This window comes from Orcinus orca, chromosome 13 (assembly GCF_937001465.1).
Source record: "Orcinus orca chromosome 13, mOrcOrc1.1, whole genome shotgun sequence".
Classification (NCBI taxonomy): Eukaryota; Metazoa; Chordata; class Mammalia; order Artiodactyla; family Delphinidae; genus Orcinus; species Orcinus orca.
The window spans coordinates 86,982,342-86,998,054 of NC_064571.1; the positions used below are offsets into that span (position 1 = coordinate 86,982,342).

At 41.5% G+C, this 15,713-nt stretch overlaps 1 protein-coding gene across 11 annotated transcripts in view; it reads right to left on the reverse strand.

Moving 5' to 3' along the window:
• The window catches only part of RNF144A (ring finger protein 144A), a 115,298-nt gene that overhangs the window by 78,817 nt on the left and 20,768 nt on the right, over positions 1-15,713 (reverse strand). For 8 of the 11 annotated variants that reach the window (XM_033437507.2, XM_033437506.2, XM_049695836.1 and 5 more), the window contains one exon: positions 11,610-11,754. The exons of 2 other annotated variants lie outside the window; for them this stretch is intronic. The gene's annotated coding sequence lies outside the window, so the exon portion shown is untranslated. Of the gene's footprint in view, positions 1-11,609; positions 11,796-15,713 lie in introns of all 11 variants that reach the window. One more of the 11 variants, XM_033437501.2, reaches the window with a different exon arrangement.

Sequence of the window (15,713 nt, forward strand, 5' to 3'; positions counted from 1 at the left end):
GTTGAGTTAAGAGGCTGGATGCAAGATCAATGTATAGATATCAATTACACTTTTATCCTCCAGCAAAGACGCCATCTCTGAAGGCACCCCAAAACTGAGGTGGCTGGAAACAAACAAACATGTCACATGTACCTAAGAGCATACAGCAAATGAGTAAGATCTATCTACAGAAAAGTATAAAGCTTTCCCAAAAAACATTTGTGAAGGCAAATATATGGATACTGACACAATGTTCATGGATAGGAGAACTCAATATCAAAAAAAGTCAATTTTTTCTCAATTGATGTATAGATTGACTGCAATCCAAGCAAATTCCCCACAGGTTTTGTTGTTTTTATTGATGCTATTGCTGTTTCATAAACTAACTCTAAAATCTCTATAGAAGAGCAAAAGTCCACGTACAACCAAACATCACCCAATAAGAGGGAAAAGATGAAAGGACCAAATATCAAGACTTCGTAGAGAGCTACAGTCATTAAGAGCAGGCAGCACTGATACAGAGGTGGGCAAATTAACCAACATACAAATAGAGACAACACAGAAAAACAAACCCATGCACTTAGGGAAACTCAATATATTACAGACTGTATATCCCAGATCAATAGAAAAAAAGGATTATTCAATAAGTGGTACTAGGAGAATTATTATTCTTTTTGGATAAAAATAATCCTGGATTCTTCTATCACACACAAAAATTAATTCCAAATAATTGTAAAACTGATAAAAGAAAATAAGGGAGTAACTTATAACCTTGGGATACAGAAGAATATCTTAAATGAAAGGCTCTAACTATAAATGGCCAAGGTTGGATACATTAAAATCAAGAACTTCTGTTCATCAAAAAGCACCTTGTGAAAATATATGGCACAAAATAGAAGGTAATATTTTTAACAGTATGAATCTTCAGAATATATAAAGAATGCTTTCAAATCAATGAAAAACAATATACAACCCATTGGGAAACTAGAACAAGGAGATGAACAGTCCTTTTACAATAGATGAAACAGATGATAATTAAATATGTGAAAAGAAGCTCAATATTATTGGTACATTAAGTTCACTTCACTATTAATTTGTCAAAAATTAAGAATTCCAATAACACTAAGTGTTGGGATAAGGCAGACATGAATCTTAAAGGACACTTTTATTCACTGCTGATGGCAATGTGCATTGGTGGTATAATCACTATGGAAATCACCAGGACATTTTCTTGTAAAGTTGGTCATGAATTAGCCTTTCTTCAGGCCCAAACTCTCCTCCTAGGTATATAACCAAGGAAAAAAAATAGTGTACGTATAGCAGAGATATATGTGCAAGAATATAAATAGAGTATTTTGTGACAGTAAAAGACTGAAAATAACTCAAACACCCACTGACAGGAGGAAGCATGGATGTTAACCTTATCAGATATTATGTAAGCGAGATGAATAAATATAGCTACACGGAACAAGATGGTTAAATCTTAGAAACAAAACACTGAACAACAGCATGACACAATTTTTAATGAGTAACATTATATATACTTTTAGGAGTACAGACTACCAAAAATAGCAAGGGAAGATTAAATGATAGTGCGGGGAAAAGCAGTCAGATAGAGGAAAATGTCGACATCAATATCACAGTGTTAATGATATTTTTGTTTAAGAGATAGGTTCATGGATATTCATTAATTATGCTTCATAACTCACATACATAAAGTGTTGTATGTACTGGATCCGACTTTAAAAGATCTGCACATTTCTTTAAAAGATCTGCTTAGAATGGTGTTGTCTAATCTGGTTCAGATTTAAAATGAGTATCTTTTCATGGGTACTAAATTTTCTAGATGGGGAAATTAAAAAAAATAAAAAAAATAAAAATCAATAGTGGTTTCCTCTGGGGAGGACAAAGAGATGAAGCATTTACATTTGTATTTAATAACCTGTCTATATTTTAATAATTTTACTACATGCATATACGTATTTAAAAAATTAAGTACCCAGCTTAATTGGTAAGCTTTAGGAACTCGAATTTGGTGGTTATGAGCAACAATAGCTCATTGGATTCAGAAAGCTCATTGTTGATTCATCATCAATGAAATTAAAGAAAACAAGGATGTCCGGGCTGAGTTGGGGGCCAGCTCTCTGAACGGATGTCCTGGACCATGCCCACACCGCCCCCCAATCCCACGCCTCCATTGCCCCGGCCAGGGAGGCAGCTCTGGGCGCAAGAAGTCCAGATTCAACTCCAATACCAGCTCTTAAGGTCTACAGATTTCATGATCCTTTCAATAAAGAGGACATCCTTTGGGTCCTGTCCTATAAAAGAATAAGAACCTTCCTCAGATTATGTACTTGTAATTTCTTCTCTATTCTATTGGAAGCTTTTTGATTCCCTAAAAATGGGGGAAAAAGGACGATGAAATGTTTTCCCCTGGCTAGCCCCCTCTTCAAAGATTATGAAATACGATTTTTTTCCCCATCTTGGAGCAATTTATACACAAAACATCCTGCTTCTTGTCAATCCTCACATTCAGTTCACTCACTCACACAGTGGAGAAGTCACAGTCTGCTCTTCATTCTGATGTTTCAAAACCCCATTCATTTGATTCATTTGATTTTCTTTCTGGGGGATATTAGTGATAAGAGTACACTCTCTGGTGTTCACTTCAGCTTGCACCACAGTGTTGAACTTGAACTGAGCAGAGAGAATCCAGAACACAATTACAAAGTACCCTGTGGTCATCTTATACAGCCTACACTTCCTAATACTTCTAGGGATGGATGCCCCAGAGCCCAACTGGCCTCTTCCCTCACCACACCAACCCCGCCCACTAATGGACTTCACAGTGATGTTCCAAAACTCCGCAAATAATTCATCACATTTCAATATATATGGCCTCTCCCATAGCTGGGTAGTTACTGCTGGCACTCAAGATGTCTTGCAAACCTAAATAACTTCCTGTTGGCATGGATGCAGAGGAACTGACATTCTAATACATTGCTCATGGGACTGCCAAATGTTACAGCCAATGTAGAAAACAGTTTGGAAGTTTCTTGTAAAGTTAACCATATCTAGCAAAAAAAAAAAAACTTAAATAACTTTGTTTCTGAAATTTCTGAACCAAGATGTTCTCCCAGACTTCCTAATCCTCCCTGCTTTCCTGGTGCTGAGAGTGCATACAAAACCTTCTTTATCAGGCAGAAAGGTCAAGTGAGATCTGGAAGTTGGGTGTCCTGGCTTTGTTGGGCTCCACCACCAACTTCCAGCTGCATCATCTTGAACAAGTTGCTTTCAGTCTTAGTTTTCTCAGCTGGACAGTAAGAAGAACAATAGCTATAATCACAGGAGAGCTGTGTAAGCTAATAACAGTACACAGTGCACATGGAGGTTCATGTAAGAACTCCAAAGCGATATACCAACGACAGCTATTAGCAGCCATCAGTAGTTACCTCATCTCTCCCTAGACATTTGGACAGTGGCTTCAGAAGCCAGAGAGTAAATCAAACTCTCTAGGGTTGTGGCTTCTCCCTGCTGTGCTGGAAGACATCCCTTAGCCAGATCCTCCAAATTCCTGCAGCCCTCCCTAGTAATCAGAATATCCCTCCTCAGAGAACAAAACGCGCATGACTGCGGGAATGCCTAGCCCTCCTCACAGCTGTGAGCAACGTGCTTCCTGTCATCTTGTTTGCATCTTCTGTGGTCCCAAGGTCCAGCCCCACCTGCACACACACTACCCTCACTGCCCCTTCCCTCAGGTCCCAGAGGAGGCTGCAGGTGGTCATTTCATTTGCATTTGGTTCCTAACCAGTAAATAAGAGCTGAAAGTTGTTTACACATCATGAGAAATGTCCCCATCCTTCACGCACATCTGATCCTCACAAGGACTTCCGGGCAGGTAGGGAAGCATTGCTGTCATTCCCGTTTTGCTATGAAAATATCCAGGCTCTGAGACGTCAGTGACTTTCCCAAGCTGCACTGGGCAGTTAGTGGTGAAGCTGGGCCTAGACCTGTCTTCTGACGCCCTGTGTCCATCACTTCCTACCACTCCACAAAGCCCTGAATTTGCTCTGTGTGGCACAAAGCAGAGATTTTCTGGTTTTGTTGGAGGGGGGCTGGGCTATAGCCAAAAATAACCTTTTACGAGTACACAGGCCTTTAGCACATTCCTCAGTTGCCATTAAAAATTATAGAAGAATTTTAAATAGTTGCAGAATATGTAGCTTCTGGCATATTGGAAATATTGCCTTTTTAAAATAAAGTAGCAACAGTTGAAAAAATGTAATTTTCAGTATATCATTTTTTTTAATATGCATGAATAGCTGAAGCAATCCTGAGAAAGAAGAACAAAGCTGAACACTTCTCAAGTTCAAACTATATGATGCAGCTATGGTAATCAAAACAGTATGGTATTGGGTAAAACAGACACATAGATCAACAAAACATAATAAAAATCCCAGGAATAAACCCATATGTATAGGAGCAATTAATTTTCAACAAAGACACCAAGAATATACAATGGGGAAAGAATAATCTCTTCAATAAATGGTGTTCGAAAAACTGGATAGTCACATGCAAAAGACTGAAACTGGACCCCTATCTTACACCATAAATCTAGGAGAAAACCTAGGCAGTAAGCTCCTTAACACCAGCCTTGACAATGATTTTTTTTTTATTTGACACCAAAAGCAAAGGCAACAAAAGCAATGTAAACAAAAAAAGTAAACATCAAACAAAAAAGCTTCCACACAGCAAAGGAAACCATCAACAAAATGAAAAGGCAACTTACAGAATGGGAAAAAAAAATATTTGTAAATCCTATGTTTGATAAGGGGTTAATATCCAAAATATAGAAAGAACACATACAACTCAATAGTAAAAGTACAGGGCTTCCCTGGTGGCGCAGTGGTTAAGAATCCACCTGCCAATACAGGGGACACAGGTTCGAGCCCTGGTCCGGGAAGATCCCACATGCCATGGAGCAACTAAGCCCGTGCACCACAACTACTGAGCCTGCACTCTAGAGCCTGCGAGCCACAACTACTGAGCCCATGTGCCACAACTACTGAAGCCCGTGCGCCTAGAGCCCATGCTCCGCAACAACAGAAGCCACCGCAATGAGAAGTCCGTGCACTGCAATGAAGAGTAGCCTCTGCTCGCCTCAACTAGAGAAAGTCCACGCACAGCAACGAAGACCCAACACAGCCAAAAATAAATAAATAAATTTATTTTAAAAAATAGTAAAAGCATAAATAATCCAATTTTAAAATGGACAAGGAACTTGAATAGATATTTCTCCAAAGGAGATGTACAAATGGCCAACAGGTACATGAAAAGATGCTCAACATCACCATTCATCAGGGAAACACAAATCAAACCACAAGGAGATGTCAACTCACACCTGTTAGGATGTCTATTATCAAAAAGACAAGAGTTAACAAATGCTGGCAAGGATGTGGAGAAGAGGGTACCCTTGGGCACATGATGGAGATGTAAACTGGTACAGCCACTATGGAAAACAGTATGGAGGTTCCTCAAATTATTATAAATATAACTGCCATGGGATCTAGCAATCCCACTACTGGATATATGTCGAAGGAAACAAAATCATGAACTCAAAGAGATATCTGCACCCCCATGTTCACTGCAGCTCTATTCACAGCAGCCAAGGTATGGAAAAACCTAAGGGTCTGTCGGCAGACGAATAGATAAAGAAAACGTGATATGCGTGTGTGTGTGTGTGTGTGTGTGTGTGTGTGTGTGTGTGTATTTATTATTATTATTATTATTATTCAGCCTCAAAGAAAGAGGAAACCCTGCCATTTGCAACAACATGGATGAACCTAGAGGCTATTTCTCTGTCTGGAAATAAGCCAGACAGAGAAAAAGACCACACGATATCACTTACATGTGGAATCTAAAAAAAAAGGAAAGAAAGTAAAACTCAGAGAAACAGCAAAGAGTAGAAAGGTGGTTGCCAGGTGCAGGAGGGTGTGGGAAATAGGCAGAGGTTGGTAAACGAGTGTAAACTTTCAGTTATAAGATGAATAAGATCTGAGGATCTAATGTACAACATGCTGACTATAGAGGCCCCTTGTTTAAACAAATACACTCAGAAAAAAAAATTGAGAAAAAATACATTCATTTTAATGCACCTCTCCATAGAAAATACCTTAATACATGATTTTATTATAACCATGTTTCAACTATATGTTTGTCCATATTATTTGCATATTTAGCTCCTTCCAATAACTTAAGAGATGAAGACAGTTTTCACTGTCAAACCAATGAGCCAATGAGAATTCCTTTCTATCAGAAAGATTTTACCTTGTTTTTAAATTCAGATAAGTGTGTTTATATATAGATGATAGATAAATTATGGAATACACCCATAAAGTCAGCCATTAAAATAAGTAAATTCAGGATTAAAATGAGATTGAGATAATTCAATTATGCTATGCAGTTTTCAATACATGATAATGACTAGATACTAAAGGTTTCCTCACTGATATTAATCAAGCCATGCTAAATGTAGCTAACATCATAAGTATGATAAAAGGATGATATTGCTCTGGTAAAAGTGCTTGCATGTGTTTGTGAAGCTCTGTTCTTAGGCTTTGGGGAATAATCAAAAATGTACTGCATTTTTTATATCGGGGGAAAATATTCCATTAATTTTGTTAAGCCACATGATCGAACTTTTCCTTTTGACTGTTCTCCCTGCTTTCCATCTTTTCTTTGTATTAGGAGCACAAGAGTGCCCAATGAATCTGTGCAAATCACTTTTTAAAAAAATCCTATCACTACCCTTAGCAAATCATAATGGTTCCCGACCAGTCACAGGAAAGAGTCTAACTCCAAACCTGCAGGGTCCAGCCCGAGTGGCCTTCCGTACTGCCTTCTCATCTCTGTCCCTCTCTCTTCTCCACTCAGACATGTCTCAGCCGTGAAGGGATCTAGTACTCAGCACCCACTTCTCACAGCCTCACTTCTGCTCTGTCCCGCGCTCAAGTTTTGGGAATTGGCGTTCCACACCTGCCTGTTAACATTAGTCAAAGGAAAACATAACAGCAGAGACCCGCCCCGTGTCTACTCTTCCATCCCTCTTGGCCCAAGCACATGACCTTGCACATAATAGATGCTCATTAAGTGTCTGCTGCTTGGCTGTCTAGAGAAGTCCACACTGCCCCAGGGAACAGGCACTTGCTTCTCCTTGATCAGTGGTTCTCGTTGCCTCTGCACTTTGGGATGTGGAAACACCGAGAATGCTCACGGAGACTTACCCAGGAAATACTGACTTGACAGCAGGGCTTAGAGGATAGCACATATAGCTCTCAAAACAAAACAAAAAAAAAGAACAACAAACAAATTTTTTTAATTAAAAAACAAAGAAACTGCAATTGAGACAAATGTGGAAAATGTGGTCATTAAGATTTATTTGAACAGGGCCTTCCACCATAGCAACTCAGAACAGCATCTCTAAGTGTTTCTATTTCTAAAAATATTGCTCGTGTAACTACCTCAGCCACTCCAAAACCATGAGAAGTTAAGCAGGGTATTGATATTTTCAATTCTAGTTAGAGTTTTAAACGACCTTTGCCTTAAAGCTTCACCAGCCAAGAGCAGGGTTGAGCCCAGCTGTCCCAGCTGCAGCTCTCCACATGCCGGCCATTCCCAAGGCTGAGTCAAGGCCAAGGCTCAGTTAAAGTTTCTTAACAGAAGATTTATTTTCTTACCAATGACATTCTCCACTGGGGGAAGAAAGAAAAAGAAAAAATGAAACTATCTTTTAGATATAGCTATGTCAATGACAGAAGTGTGAATTGGGGGTGGTTTATATCCAACGGAGGCCGTGTCTCTTTATAAAACCTAACCATTTAAAAATATCTTTGCTTGTGCTGGAATGCCATTTTCTGGTATTTTGGCTTCTTCAACATGAATCTTTTGTAACTATGAAGCCATTTCAGCTCTTGGAATTTGCTGGAGACAGATTCCCAAGCAGAACGTCCTGGGAGGTGGGAGTGGGCAGATTCAGGAAAGAATGCACAATTCCACTTGGCCTTGCAGTGCATTTATTCCAGGGTGCTTTCATGTTTTCCTCATACCTGAGGGAACTCTGTCTCTGGACCAGCAAATGTACTGCAGAGAGGGATGCAGTAACCCTAAAACGTTAAAGTCGAGGTTAAAAAAAAAAAGAAAAAGAAAAATCCTCTTAGTGTCCAAGGCCTATGAAGAAGGGGAAGGGCGGCTTCAAATGTCAGCTGTCACATTTCCTGTGTCTTTACTGCACTGATGAGCTGGCTGCAGGCCTCCCTCTGCCTCAGCAAAGAAATGTGTTGGTAAGAAATTAGCAATATATTCCCAGTATTACCAGAGGAACATTGGTAATATCGGTATCTGGTTCGGGATTCAACAAGAGTTCTCGAGCAGGCCCTTTCACAGTGCAGGCAGTGAGGGAGCTCCCTGGTGGCCTAGTGGCTAGGACTCCGCACTCTCACTACAAGTTCAATCCCTGGTCTAAGAACTAAGATCCCACAAGCCTAGAGGTGTGGCCAAAAAAATTTAAAAAATAAAGGGCAGGCAGTGAAAAGGCAAAGTGGGGTGATGACAACCTGAGGCTCGGGGCAAGGAACGCTGGAATTTAGGTTCCCGAAAGCACCCCAAATCCCCAGGTTCAGGCACACGGTCAGCCCACCACCTCTGGTCTCCCCAGCCATTCCCTCCAGTGTCCCCGGCCAGACAGCTCTGGCCCTTCTCCTGCACCTCCAATTCCCCTATCGCTCAGCCCAACCTCCTCACGACCGATGTCCTCTGTCCTCAAGTCACCGTGGCAATCTCCAGGTGACCTGGGCCATCTCTCTCCTGCAGATGCTATTGCTGGGCCACCCCTGTCAATCTGTCCCTCTCTGCTCAGCCAAATGACAATTCGATTCTTTTTTTTTTTAATTTTATTGGAGTACAGTTGATTTACAAATGTATGTTAGTTTCAGGTGGACAGCAAAATGAATCCGTTATACTTACATATGTATCCATCATTCTTTTTCAGATTCTTTCCCCATATAGGTTATTACAGAATACTGAGTGGAGTTCCCCGTACTATACAGTAGGTCCTTGTTAGTTATCTATTTTATATACAGTAATGTGTGTGGGCCTAGACATTATCATACTAAGTGAAGTGAGTCAGACAGAGAAAGACAAATATCATATGATATCATGTATATGTGAAATATAATTAAAAATTGATACAAATGAACTTTTTTACAAAAGAGAAACAGACTCACAGTTCTCCATAATTCAATTCTTGAGCTATTGTGTGTGTGTGTGCCCTCAACTCCACAGCTGAACTGTCTAGAAAAACACACAATCTCACTGATGAGTACAGGTGGACTCTTACGACTAACAGGTGATCACTCCGCACCTCCTTCCCTTTTTCCCCAAACTTACAAGCCCTCCTGCACCATGGCTCTCTCAGCTGGTGACTTTACTTCCTATTTCACAAAGAAAAGAAAAGCGCTCAGAAGAAAACTCCTCTTCTGAGCACTACCTCGGCCCCCATGTATCTGTCATTTAGTCCGTCCCCCACCAGTAACTATCTGTGCTCTGCCTGAAGCAAACAACTCCACCTGTACACGAACGCACCTCCCTCACCCACTCAAGACATGCTTCCAGCAACCCTCTGTCCTATATTATCAACTTTTTACTCTCTACTGAATCATTCCCATCAGCGTATAAATAATGTTAATGCTTCCAACTCAAAACGAATTCTCTTGGCCTGACTCACCCCACCAGGTACCACCCCATTTTCGGCTCCCCTTTGCAGCAAACCTCCAAACTGCCGTCAACAATCTCGGTCTCAGAGTTCTCCCTCCATCTTTCCCTCGGTTGCCACAGTCACCAGACCCACATGACATTTTGCTGTTTTCACCGAAGGCACCAATGACCCGCGTGGCACTGATCCAAGAGTCAATTCCGGTCTCCGCCTCACCTGGCCCATCCACAGCTGCGCACAGCTCATCATCCCCTCCTTCTGAAGTGACTTCATGTGGCTTCCGAGATGCCGCACCCCTGGATTTCCCCTCCCTCTCCGGGGGCTGCCTCTTGGTGTCCCACTTCCTTTGCTCCTCCTAAAGCCGGAATGTTCCAGGGCCCAATCCTGAGAACTCCTCTCTCACTAGGATCTCACTGACCTTATTCCTTTAAATCCCAACTGCAGGCCAAAGACCCCCGTTGTACCTCCAGCTCAGATCACCATCTTCAACTATCGGATGTGGATATACCTGTCCACTCAGCATCTCCATTTGGGGGGGTCTTATAATCTCAAACTCAACCTGTTCAAAACTGAACTTCTAACCTCTTTTGGCACCAAACCCTCCCCACCCTGCAGATTTCCCCATCTCAGGTGGTGACAACTCCCTCTAGTTGCACAACCTAAAATCTCTGCCATCATGATGGACTTTCCCTTCTTCTCAAACCCCACACCCATTCTGGCAGGACATCGTAAAGGCTCTTTCTTCAAAATATATCTAGAATGTGACCACGTTTCCCTACTTCCACGGCTACCAGTGGCGCAGGCCACCAAATTATCTCTTGTCTGACTTACTACAATGGATTTCTCTAATGACCTCTAAGTGGTCTCCTGGTCTACCCCCCATCATTCAACACTGATACCAGAATGAGCCTATCAAAATGGATCCCGTCCCTCCTCTGCCTAAAACGCTGCACTGATTTCCCATCGTAAAGCCTAGAATTCCCCCCAATAGCCCGCGATGCTAACAGGTTTCTGTTACCTCCTGACCACTGTCTGACCCCGCCGCCCGACTCACTGCTTCTGCTGGCTCCCCTGCCTCTCGGTGTTCCCCCAACGTGCTGCGATGCACAGACTGGACTCTGGGCCTTCACACCCACCTTTTCTTCTAGCTCCAAGTCTCTTGTCCCAGTCGGTTAAATGGCTAATTCTCACACTTCCTTAAATCCACGTTCAAATGTTGACTTTTTTATGAGACCTCCCGGAGCACTCCATTTAAAACTCCACCCCTCTAAACTTGGTAGCTTTTTATTTTCTCCACAACACTTATGCCTGGGAATGAGACATGAAATTTACTTCTTCACATGGTGGTCAGTCTCTTGGTGCCTGTCCCCACCCTCCACTCACACGCCCCCCCCCCCAACCTGGAATCTCCATGAGAGAAGTTTGCGTCCGTTGTGCTCACCGTGGGTCCTGGGTTAGAACAGCACCTGGCGCAATACGGCTGCTCAATCCATATGTTCTGGACAACTTAATGAATCACTGAGACCCTAGGGACGTCACTTTGATCTTCTAAACCTGTTTCCTGGTCTACAAAACCGGACTAGCAATAGGAGCCTCATGAGCTTGTTAAAAGCAGAAAATGAGGACCCGTGTGGTAGCCTTTGTAACATATTAATTACTATAACCGCTTAACATAATATGTTGAAGACCATCCTCAAAACTCATTCAAGGGAAGCAAACTAGGCAATTGCTTATTTGGTGTGGTTTAAGAGGTACAGAAAAACCCATCCAGGTTGGGGTCTTTCCCAACAATGGCCTGAGAGCCCACCAAGAAGACATAAATGAAGGTTTTCAAGCTTTCATTTTCCAATGTCAAAGTTACCTTTGAAAAGTCCTGATGGGAGGAGAGGAACGGTCTTCTGGCCAAATCCTGGTGTCCTGATGTGCTCAGCTGGCCCTCCCTCTCATGACAGGCTGCCCATCTGGAGTAGTGGGGGAAGATCTCTGGCACTGGGGTCCCTGCAGACCTGGGGGATGGGGAGTATATCAGACTCAGCAGGGTGAACACCTGGGGAGCAGGAGAAGGGCACAGGAGCTTAGAGACCAGGTTGGGGGGTGGCAGGGGGCAGCAAAGATGATTGTGCTGATTTAGAACCCAACATCAGCCTTTCAAATCCCCAACCCAAGGGGGAAAGCTATTGATATAACTACTAGAAATCTAATCTGATCAACATTTGGAAGGTACCACCAGAGAAGAAACTAAGGTTTATGGTATAGGTAATCAAATTCCACAAAGAAGTTAACAGATAAATCTACCAACACAGAAAATTCTCAGATAACAATGTGTCCCTGGGTCTCCATTTCTGTCGCCTCCTTTTCCAATCACAGCCATTCAGGTTTGCCCCAGTGGGACTCCTACAGGCAGAGGTTTAGGGCCATAGAAAAGTTTAAACATAAGGCAAGATTATGTTAACTGTAATCCCCAGGGCAACCACTAACAAAACAACTGAAAAATGTATAAGACATGAACAACAGAATTAAAATGGTATGCTAGAAACTAACACAAAAGAAGGCAAAATGGAGGAATAAAGGAACACAAAAGACATAAGATCCATAAGGAAAAAAAGCAAAACGGCAGACATAAATTCTATCTTATCAGTAGTTACACTAAATGGTCTAAACGCTCCAATCAAAAGGCAGAAATTGGTACAATGGATAAATAACATGCTGTTAGAAGAGCACCAGAACAGAATCAAAAAGAATAAAATACTTATGAATAAATTTAACAAGATATGCAAGATTTGTACATTGAAAACTACCAATATATCATTACAAGAAATTAAAAACTAAGTAAACAGAAAGGACATCCTGTGCTCATGGGTTGGAAGACAATATTGTTAAGACAGCACTACTCCCCAAATAGGTCTTCAGATTCAATGCAATCTCTATTAAATTCTCAGCTTTCTTTTTTGCAGAAATTGACAAGCAGTTCTTAAAATTCATACAGAAATCCAAGACATCTCACATAGCCAAAAGAACCTTGAAAAAGAAAAGCAAAGTTGGAGAATTCACACTTTTGGATGTCAAAAAAAAAAAAAACACTATTGTAATCAAGAGAGTATGATACTGGCATAAGGAAAGACATAGAGAGCAATGGCTTAGAATTGACAGTCCAGAAATAAACCCATACATTTATGGTTAATTGATTTTCGCCAAGACTGCCATGACAACCCAGAGGGTAAATGATAGGCTTTTCAGCAAATGATACTGACATTCAGAAAATGAATCTCTACACAGACCTTACACCTTTCACAAAAATTAACTCAGAATGGATTGTACACCTAAATGGAAGAGCAGAAATTATAAAACTCTTAGAAGAAAGCATAGGAGTAAATCCTTGTGACCTGAGATTACGTACTAGTTTCTTAGATATGTCACCAAAAGCACAAACAGCAAAAGAAAAGTTAGATAAACTGAGACTCCACCAAAATTGCAAAGTTTTGTGTGTTATAGAACACCATCAATAAAGTTACATCACCCACAGAAAGGGAGAAAACATATACAAGTCATGTACCTGGTAAGGACTTTGTATCCAGATTATATAAAGAACACATTCAAATCAACAATAAAAAGACAAATAACCCAAATTAAAAAATGGGCAAAAGATCGGAATAAACATTTCTCCAAAAAAGATATCCAAATGCCCAATAAGCACATTTAAAAATGTTCAACATGGTTATTCAATTATGGAAATGCGAATCAAAACCATAATGAGATACCACGTCACACCCACTAGGATGACTAGAATCAGACAGAAGATAACAAGCATGGGTGTGGGTGTGGAGAATTCTGAACACTTACACATTGCTACTGGAAACTGAAGTGGGGCAGCTGCTTTGGGAAATAGTTTGGCAGCTCCTCATAGGGTTAAACACAGAGTCACATATGGCCCAGCAATTCCACATCTAGGTATGCACCCGAGAGGATGGAAAACAAATGTCCACAAACAACCTGTACATGTATGTTCATAGCAGCAGTATTCAAAACAGCCACAAAGTGGAAACAGCCCCAATGTCCATCAACTGGTGAATGTGAAAACAAGATGTGGTATGTCCACAGAACGGATTTGAAAATAAGGATGAACTATGAATATATCATGCTAAGTAAAAAAAAAAAAAAAAAAAAGTCAGACCAAAAAGGCTACAAACTGCAAGAAAACATGTATATGGAATATCCACAACAGGTAAATCCAGAGGGACAGAAAGTAGATTCATGGTTTCCAGGGGTTTGAGCCAAGGCAGAGTAAGGAGCGACGGCCATTGGATCAGGGATTTGGGAGGGAACTGAAAATGTTCTAGAGTTAGATGATGCTGATGCTTGTACAACTCTGTGAATATGCTGAAAACCCCTGAATTTTATACTTCAAAATGATGAATTTTATACTATATGAGTTACATCTCAATGAAACTATTATTGAAAAAGAAATATATCAACTGGAAAAAATGTAAAGGCATAATAACTTCAGAATTTCCCAAGTTTCTCTCTCCTCAAGTACAGCATCTTCTCATCAGAAATGCAACACCAGCATCTGAACTTGGCTTATTTTTAGGCATCTATGGTCAGGAAGCAAAGAACAAAATCAATTCTGTCTTTCTAGTCACTTCAAAGTAGGGCATCCGAGAGCAGCAGATGTTTCCATCGGAGTAGACGTGAGATACATCCCAATGGACAAATCCACATCTCCTCTGGAGCTAGCGCTTCCTCCCTGTGCTTTTACTAAAATGGCAAGCTTTGCCCACGTGTGGCCTGAGCAAGTGAGTTTTCCTGCAGTGCTCCTGACCAGCTCCCAAAGCCTACAGCCTTCAGTGTGGAGGCTGAAACCTCTGAGCTACCCCCGCCCGTCATCTGGTCCCTGCACAGAGCAACCCTGTCCACCTGCAGGAAGCTCCTCCTCTGCCCTGAAGCATCAAGGTACCAACTTCAGAAAATATGACCCTGTGTTTTGCACATCTTTTCTCTGCCTGTACTTGGCAATCAGTAAGAATCCTTCAAACAAAAGATAATACAAAAGTCTGCTTTACTACATGTTTCTGCCATTTTTCCCAGGTACGAAGAGCCAGTAAATAGAACTATAATCTTCAGCAAGAAAGAAAAGCTCTCGGTGAGCTGCTGCAGTGACAACAGAAGACTTTTAGCTACATTAGAAAAATGTTCATGAAAAGAGGCTGCACGCAGAGCTCTCTGCCCGGAGGTTGCGCTGTGAGCCTGTGTGTTTTCAGGCTGCCAGCAGGTCGGAAAACCCCTGCCCACTTTCCAGAGCCCCACTCTGGGGGCTGCCTTACGCTGGCACTGCCTGGGCTCCACAAACAAGCCGGGGTTAAAGTATTAAAGTGCTGCAGTGTTTCCCACGGTGGTTCTTCAATCACATGTTTCGTGGAAGTGGTGGCCACCTCCAGCCTTGGCTCAATCCTCCAGGTATGAAACAGTGCCCTTCACAGAGCTCTGCTTACAGAGCTGCACAGATTGTGATCGGTCAGTCCCCATCCTAGGTCCCCACAAGCCCTGCTATTTTTAGTGCTGGTGTTGCAGAGAACTGGGAATATATGTACTGGGTTTTAGCAGAAACACCTATAGTAAACATTTATCAGTTATTAACCTTTTCTTTGCACTCCTACCATCTGCTGAGATGCTGGGTAGGAATGATACAAAAACGGATCTGCCATGATCCTGCTCTCAAGGAGATCAGAATTGATAGGAACTTTTATGCCCACACATTACTCTCCTGGGTGATTAAACATAAAAAACATTACTTTTTGTCACTGGAAGAAATATGACACACCACAGCCTAGGACCAGGCTTCTTGTTTCCTAAGTCTGTGCTCCTCTGGAATCTCAATTTCATTCCAATAGAAATTTAATAAATTCACCCTTTTATAGGAACAGGGATGCTACATCAAATAACAAAGGTCTCAACTGTTTGGAATAAC